The sequence below is a fragment of the Ambystoma mexicanum genome, chromosome 1p (genome assembly GCF_040938575.1).
Source record: "Ambystoma mexicanum isolate Mex_15411 chromosome 1p, UKY_AmexF1_1, whole genome shotgun sequence".
Lineage (NCBI taxonomy): Eukaryota > Metazoa > Chordata > Amphibia > Caudata > Ambystomatidae > Ambystoma > Ambystoma mexicanum.
In genome coordinates, this window is record NC_090921.1 from 1,482,890,234 (window position 1) to 1,482,898,961 (window position 8,728).

Consider the following 8,728-nt stretch of genomic DNA (forward strand, 5'->3'; position numbering starts at 1 on the left):
AGTTTCAGGTCCTACCATTCGGGTAGACCTCCGCCCCAAGGGTCTTCATCTCGCTCATGGTGGTAGTGGTAGCGTACCTCAGGAGAGGGGGGTTCACGTCTACCCCTACCTGAACGATTGGCTGATCAGGGTGCGTTCTTCGCAACAAGCCTTGGATCATTTCAGCATGACCTGCCACTCCCTTCACAAACTGTGCTTCTCCCTCAATTTCAAGAAGTCGCATATGACACCTTCCCAACAGCTCCAGTACATCAGGGCTGTGTTGAACACATCCTTGGGGATGTGCTCGCCACCGAAGGTGAGGGCTCAACACATTCTCCAGATGGTCTCCAAGTTTCAACAACCCAGACTCTTCCGGCTTTCAAATTCTTAATGTTGCTCGGCCTCATGGCATCCAGCATTTTTCTGGTGCCAGAGGCCCTACACAGAATGTGGTCTCTTCAGTGGGCTCTCCCGACTCAATGGTCCCAGTTCTCTGGCAAGATGTCAGATCTCCTTCAGGTTCCCATCCCAGGATCTTGGGTGGTGGGCGAGCGAGGAAAATGTCCTGAAGGGGGAGCCTTTTTGGCAACCGTGGCCGGAGTTAACGGTAGTGACAGACGCTTTCCTCACGAGGTGGGGGACTCATACCAACGATCTGACCATTAGCGGCCATTGGTCTCCATCGGAGTCCAAACTACACATCAATTCTTTGCAGCAGAGAGCAATCAGGCTAGCACCGAAAGCTTTCCTGCCGACTGTACGGGGAAAGAATGTCCTAATAATGATGAACAACATGGTGGCCATGCATTACCTCAACAAGAGAGGAGGTATAGGGTCACTCCCTCTGTGCAGGGAGGCAATGAAGCTCTGGTTCTGGGCAATTCAAGAAGGAATCTCCCTAATGGCGGTTCATCTGAGAAGATGGCAGCAGATGCTCTGTGCAGGCAGAGTGCAGTCTTCAGGAGATCTTCACCCAGGTTGACCTGTTCGCGTCCGGTGCCAACCAGAAGTGCGAAAGGTACTGCTTGAGGGAATTTCCGCTGAGGGGAGCTCTAGGAGACGTGTTCGTTGTGGATTAGTTGTTCCTGCTTCTGTACGTGTTTCCTCTGATCCCCGTCATTCCTCAAGTTCTCAGGAGGTTGCGACAGCTCGGGACCCGCATGATCCTCATTGCTCCGGATTGTGCCAAGACAGCATGGTACCCGGTCCTTATAGACATGTCCATCTGTCCTCCAATAAGTCTTCCCCAAAGAGAGGATCTTCTCTCGCAAGAGGAAGGTCGGGTTCTCCATCCAGAGGTCAAGACGTCAACCTTCATGCATGGTTTTTGAGCGGTTGAGATCTAAGGATTGGGACCTCCCAGATGATGTGATAGAGGTGTTGCTTTCGGCCAGGTGGCCAGCAACACAGTCCCTCTACCGTTGGCGTAAGTTTTGCGACTGGTGCAGGGGAAAGAATGTTGATCCTTTTCAGTGCTCAATTCCAGAGGTTCTCTCCTTCTTACTTTCTTTGGCCCACAGGTGTCTTCAGGTAATAATAATTTAATAATAATTTTGCATTTATATATTGCTATGAACCCTCAGGTATCTGAGCGCTGCTTATTATTACCCACTGTGTGTGGTGCTCATTTACCGACCTCGGAAGGATGAAAGGCTAAGTTTGGCCCTGCCGGGGTTCGAACCTGCATTGGCAAGTTCTGCACAGATGTCAAAGCGAGCACTCTACTCGCTGTGTCACTTGACCGGAACCATTGATGGGAACCATTAAAGGTTACCTGGCAGCGCTTTCTATCTTTAGGTGCTCATCCGACGAATGCTCCAAGATTCCCCTGATCACTCAGTTTCTGAAAGGGCTCACAAATGTGTTCCTGTTGTCGCCTTTTCAGGTGCCGGTCTGGGATTTTAATTTGGTCTTAAAATTTCGAATGTGTGCTCCATTTGAACCTTTGCACTATTGTCCGTTGAGATTGTTGACATTTAAGACTTGGTTGCAGTTACTTCTGCTCATAGAGTGAGTGAGTTGCAGGCACTTTCTTCTAAGCCACCCTTTACTTTGTTCCACAAGGACAGTGTTGTATTGCGAGTACATCCGTTATTACTACCTAAGGTAGTGTCAGAATTCCATTTAAGTCAGAAAGTGGTGCTCCCCACCTTCTATCCTCCTCCACATCCTGATGAGGAGAGACTCCATAGGTTGGATCCTAGGAGGGCATTAAGCTTTTATCTTTCCAGAATGTCCAAGGTCAGAGTGGACAACCAGCTCTTTGTGGGGTATACTGGACACTGATTAGGCCAGGCTGTGTCTAAGCAGACCATGTCTAAGTGGATCATCCTCACTATTTCAGAATTCTACAGGTTGGCTCGCAAGGACCCTATGAGGGCTTGCGGGCTTATTCCACCAGGGACATGGCTACATCGACAGCCCTGCAGAGGGGTGTACCGGTAAAGAACATCTGTGATGCTGCAACGTGGTCTTCCATACACACGTTTGTTAAGCATTATTCCCTGGATGTCGCCTTTGGTAAGGCAGTGCTTTACTCTGCCTTTTAATTGGGTATGTCTAAATTCTTCTCCCTCCTCCACTCATGGATACTGCTTTGGGCTGTCATAGATGAGGAATACGTTGGCGGACACAATCCATTTGAAGAAAAAGTTACTTACCAACTGGTAACATTCTTTCGACTGGATGTTCCTCCAACGTAGTCCTCATTGCCCTCCAAGCCTACCCCTCTCGAATTTACCATGCCATTACAGCTTTCGTTCCAACAAGGCTAAGTGCAGTCAATGATGTATAGGCACGTGTGCCACACATTGTGATGGGGGGGGGGGACAAGAACTGAGGCTACGGGCAGCGTGCGTGCTACTTATAACATCTGATGATGACACCCTCGACAGGGGCCTTCGAGGGACATCGACCCAATGCTATCTACGCAGGGCGCCCTCTGCGAAAAAATTTCTGAAGCAGCACAGCTGTGCTGTGGACATTACATGTCATAGATGAGGAATATGTTGGAGGAACATCCAGTCGAGAAGAAGGTTACCAGTTGGTAAGTAACTTGTTCTTTCATGGTAATATAGCCAGGATCTGCAATCTTTGGCATGCCCAAAACCTTTTAATGCAACTCCATCAACCATCGCCAGCATAGGTAATGGCAAAGGATCTGATTGTCTAGCAACATGGCAATTACCTTCTCTTCGGTTCAATATCGATATCGTACATCAAACTATACACAAATGTGTCTAATAGATTCACTTGGGACAGGAGGCTTCACAATAAGGCATGCTTTTCTGGAATTGGGCAAATAGAAATTGAAAGCTGCTAAATTGCAGAGTGAATTACCAACCTCCCTTACCGTATCAGATGGAAAATAGGACTCCTTGAGCTCTTTAGCTTCTATTGCACAACAGTTTGCGCCTGTATCTGTTGAATATTGCACTTCCACACCATTAATTCTGTAGTTTACATAGGGACCCTTGCAGTCTATTGTTACCAGTGTTTGTAACATGACGTCAGCTGCCCCCTGGAAATTCAATCCTTTTTCCTATTGCATATTAGTAATCTATTTGGTTTCCTCGTTTGGAAATGGAGGCGTAGAGTGAATTATGGTGGCTTCTCTCTGCGGCTTGGAGCTGTGGCTGATTCTTCCAATCCCTCCCCCTTTGCAATAGTGACATGCTGTAATGGTTGCAGATCCATGTAAATTCCACTCAGGGGGCCAGGAGTTACCACCTCCACGACCTCTGCTTCTGCGGCGGGTGAATCCTGCACCCTTTCCTGTTAAAGCACCCTCCAAAAACCCATATTCACGAACAATGCCTGTCCCGCACATTTTGCACTTGAAGAGCCATGAATAAGTACCCTCACTTGCCCCCGCCTTTTGCTCTTGACATGAAACGTAAGGATTCACAACCAAAATCAACTCTGAGAGAGGTTTAGTTTGCCACCCAATGCACACCACCATCTTAAATGTTGCTGCTGCACCTTCGGAAAATGCACCCCATATCTCTTCCTGTGCCGTCACAGCTAGATTATTTAATCCTGAATGATGAGTAAAAACAATCTTCAAACAATCGGGAAAATCTGTGAAACTCCCCTTTCCGCTTTACAACAAGTTCTTGCCTTAGTCTTACGTGGACATTCCACAGGAATGTTTTCTACCAAAGCTTCTCCAATCTGAACAAACTGGGCACTATACCCCCACATCTTCCATGGGCCAGCCCCTACTCTTTTAAATCAAACCATCGCACAATTTGACAGGCATGATCACGCTCATGAGTTGATTTATATTAGCCAATTTTGGATAATAATTGCAGTGTGCAACTCCTCAGGTTCTCTAAAAAATTGAAATACTTTGCACACATTCCTCACATCCCTGAGAGGCTACAGAGCATGTACCATTACAAGGCTAAGAGTTCCATATTCATCCACTCCTGGTACGTCTAAGTGGGACTTGTAAGTGCACAGTTTCTGTGGAGTAAATCACACCTGCGCAGGTATAGGAGGGGCTGGTGGAAAAGGTGTGTTCCGCCTGGTTGGCCTAAGCTTGGGGCTGGGGTGATGCTCTCACTGCACTTTGCAAGGATACTTTCTGGGGTTGTGCTTGCGCTGGTCGTGCTACTTGCTCTGTGTGTCCCAATACTGCCAAAGGTCTTGAAAATCTCTTCTTTCCTTGCATTATCTATTTCTTCCATTCTATTAGCCTCAGTCAGCTGCAGACAAAACTTAGTCTCTCCCCTTCTGGTATTTCCTGCTCCAATTGTATCTTATCTAGTTTAAGTAATTTCATATTTGATTCTTGCGAACCAGTTCAAAAAGATTTCCAATTCTCCTGGTTTAATTGTTGAACCCTTAGCTTCCAAAACACTTGTTAAGTGAAACAGTTTAATTATGTCAAATGTGCCATCTACAGGGAATTCTGTATACCTAACCCTTTTAGTCATTATATTCAATCTTTCTAGGTTACTACATGTTTGTGATCGGTGGCTTAGAAACTTATAGCATGCTGCCGTACCCCAATAAGAGGTGTTCTAGTTCTTTAGGTTGATGTTTTCCCATCTTTATTAAATGTATTTATCTCGTACTTCTTAGCATGTTATTCGTCCACTGACGTTGCTTTCTCTTTGAAACCAAAGTATTTACATTTTCAGAGGTGTTCCTGGCTCATGACTTTTCCACCTCTTCACCATTTTTCCATGCCCTCTGGACCCATCTACTCAGTTTTTAGTGCTTCCATAATTTCCTTTACCTACTGTGTTTTAAATCGTAGCCTTTGTTTTTTCCGTCTATTATGGCTACCTCCCCTTTTCGTATTATCCAGTATCTGCCAGTGCTGCCTTATATTTAAATAATCATTGGTTTTGTGTAGCACAAAGAGAAACGCTAAACTTCACAGCCAGATCCCATCCAAACCCCGTTTTAGAGGTTTCAGTGGGGCTGTCTTGCCTATCCTTTGGGTGCGCACAGGTGTTAGTAGCAGTATGCTACTTCTTTTACTGTCTGAGCTGAGCACTTCAAATCCCTTGCGCGACAGCCCCAAATGTTGAAATCCACAGCTCATCACCAAATAATTCAGATAGGGAACAGGCAGAAAAGGTAGAGACCAGGTTTATTTCCTTACAGCTGCACAGGAATGTGTCCGGAAGCGAGCATAACATCCCCATCCCAAAATATGTGCACCCATGCAGAGCACACAGTTTAAACAATGAGCTTCATGCAGAAAGGTCAGTATGGTGCATTTAGTCTGTTAAATTAACAATAAACTCGCCCAAACCTTGACTAATCGATCTCGGCATATCCATGAGGCATAAACCACCTCCTTTGTATTTACATTCCAGTACATCTACCGATACTTAGCTGCATATGCTGCATTCACCTGACTGGTGTTCTGGTTCTCAGGCGAGTAAACCTGCCTTCATGATATAATTGGGTGTGGAGGTGACTTAAGTCTCCTTGCACGGCCTTATGGGTACTTGCATTCTTGGCAACCAATCACTAGTTAATCCGTGCCTCCTCGCCTAACATGACTGCATCTCCTATGCCAATGCCAGAATGATGGTTGCTCTTCAGCACCTTCCGAGGCTCATGTACGTCCATTGACTTAAAGTAAAATGCTACCACCTTTCCACGTTGATTTGCATTCTATATAAAGTACACGTCACCCTACTTGTAACACCGTGGGTTTATCCCCTATATAGAGCGCACCGTTCGTGCTTTATAAATACCCTACATACAAGTAGGTAATGAATCGTGATCAAGTCATTCCACGAAGATCAGAGCCAGGGTACACTGAAAAGAAAACGTCTCACTCCACTCTTACGTCTGATTCCAAACAATATTTAAGCATTTTGAGAATGCGTGTTGCTTTGTCTTTCATGTTTCAGCCAAGCCTAAAGTAGCAGTTCGTGGAGTCTGTTTTTCAAAAACATGAGCCTTTTGGTTTCTGAAATTCTGTTGCGTTTCCAACTTCATATGAAGGCTTCTTATCGTTATAAAAGTGTGTTCGTTTTATACAAATCTAATGGCACAAAACCCTTAAAAATGAAGTACATGAATTCAGCCTTAATTGGCCTATTTTTGGTGCCATATTTCCCCTCAAGGGGCAAGTGTGCCAAGTAAACTTGTTCAAGTACATGTAAAAGCAAAGATCAGCCCCACAAGGTATTTTCACTTTGTTGAGTCAGAGCCATTATCACGCAAAACACTGCTTCACATTTCTTCCTTTATGGCAGAAAGACACATAAATACCAATCAGGTGAGCCTTTGAGAAAGATGCATTAACTGTGCTGTGGACCACCTTAAATTGGAAATAAAATGTCAAGTAAAGTAATTGTGCTTTTTGTATTTGGATTTTATGTAGCGTGGACCTAATTAGGAAGCAATGGAACACTGCCAAGAAGTTAGCCTGGAAAGAGCTGTTTAAATATATTTGAATATTAAGATGCATGCAAGCATTTTAGCAATTGAAGAGATTAATATTGGCATAAATAATCCTGATTTCAATGCATATATTCTGGTAAAAATGAAACCAAAAGACAGTTGAACAACTCAGAAAATGCAAAACCTCCTTAGCCAAACCTGGTGCCACCTAAGGCGATTAAGAGGGTGGCAATCTCTTTCCCAAATAAACTGTCATAAGACAAATAGACACCCAGCTCAGAGAAAGAAGGTATTCCCCATGTAAAAATGTTAATATGTTGGACTCTAAATCATACAGACCAAGTAGCCTCAGCGATCTCATCTTAAAAAAAAAAATGCCTAATAAACTGCACACACAACACCCAATGAATTGGGAGTTTTAGCAAGAAAAGGCTTTTTTGTGGCCCTTTTGGGGGGATTTTACTCCAGTTTTCAATCTTGTTGGAAGAAAGGAAGAAAGCTGAGGAATCTTGACCTTTATTTCAAAGTTATTTAAAATTGTGTAGTCCTTACATACTGAGATTCATCATTCCACAATCTATCTTGAGCCTACTGGAAGTATTTGTGTAGACTGGAGAATAAATTTGAACTTTGTTCATTACCAGCGGCAAAGTCAGCAAGGAATGGGCAGCCCGCTTTGATAGGATTCATTGAATTATAAAGTAATAGCTACGCAAATACCAAAGTCCTAGTGGTTGTGTCCAGAGGTTTGACTTTGTTTTTTGATTAAGTTTAAAAATCTGCATTGCTGTCACACTGTAAAGAGACCACTCGGCCCCATGATGCAAATGAGCCTTGCACACTACCCATTGAAGTACTTGCCATCTTTAGTATGTTTTTTACCATTATTGGGCTTGGTCACAGAGATAGGCGCAGAGAAGAATTACCTTTTGTAGACCCCATAAGGATGCACAGAGATCTGATCCACAATGGAAATACTACGATTCAAATTGTTTTCTGTTCCTGACGCTATCGATTTTCAAGGCTGCTTTGATTCTACCTTCCCACCATTGGTTTCTATATTGACATCCATCTCAATTTAAAGATGAATTCCTCTTAAACAAAGTACCAGTAGTGTGCATTGAAAGTAATCTGCTATACATGATCAATAAGAATACTTTAAGAGGCAACCCAATTCTTAGTTATCACACATCAGTTGCAGAAATGTAATCCTCACTGCACTACTTGACAAAGCCTCAACACCCCCACCGTTTGGCTTGTAAAAGGCCATTGAATATATGACCACTTGACTCCAACACAGATCGATCTCCACTATGTCTCTCCATAGGCTCACATATTGTTCAAAATGTGTTATATTAATGACATGTTAGTGTCCATCAAAAAAATGTTGTACATGTCTGATAAGCTCTTCATCTCAGGTGGACCAGACAGGACAAGGAGTCAGCTGAAGACAACACTCTGAGCACCTTGCTGCAACAAAAAAGGCAAGCAGGTCTATTCAATTGATTCCATTGACTCGACTTGAACATAAGGCACACCTTTTTATAAGACTAGCTTTTAGCAATTGCAGCACCAGCCCACAGTGTACTGGAACAAAATGTAATGATGTTCAGTTCAGGTCTGTGTAAACTCAAGAATACCTTTGAACTACCGAGTCATATCCCTATCACTGTGCTCTTTCACACTACCAGCTCAACAAACCGGTATTACCCAAATCATTTGGTTTTATAGTTTGCTCTGTGCTAGATTTGAGCTTCACAAATATTCAAACTAAAATTAAATGAAGGGTGGCTAATTGTGGGCAGAATCTACTTGAAAAAACAAGGAGAGTTGGTCATTTGACTATTGGGCCTGTGGTGCAATAGAAACC

The 8,728-nt window shown here is 43.9% G+C and overlaps 1 protein-coding gene across 10 annotated transcripts in view; it reads left to right on the forward strand.

Annotated features, from left to right (window-relative positions):
• MEF2D (myocyte enhancer factor 2D) overlaps positions 1-8,728 on the forward strand; it is a 1,898,135-nt gene that overhangs the window by 1,877,445 nt on the left and 11,962 nt on the right. The window lies entirely within an intron of this gene.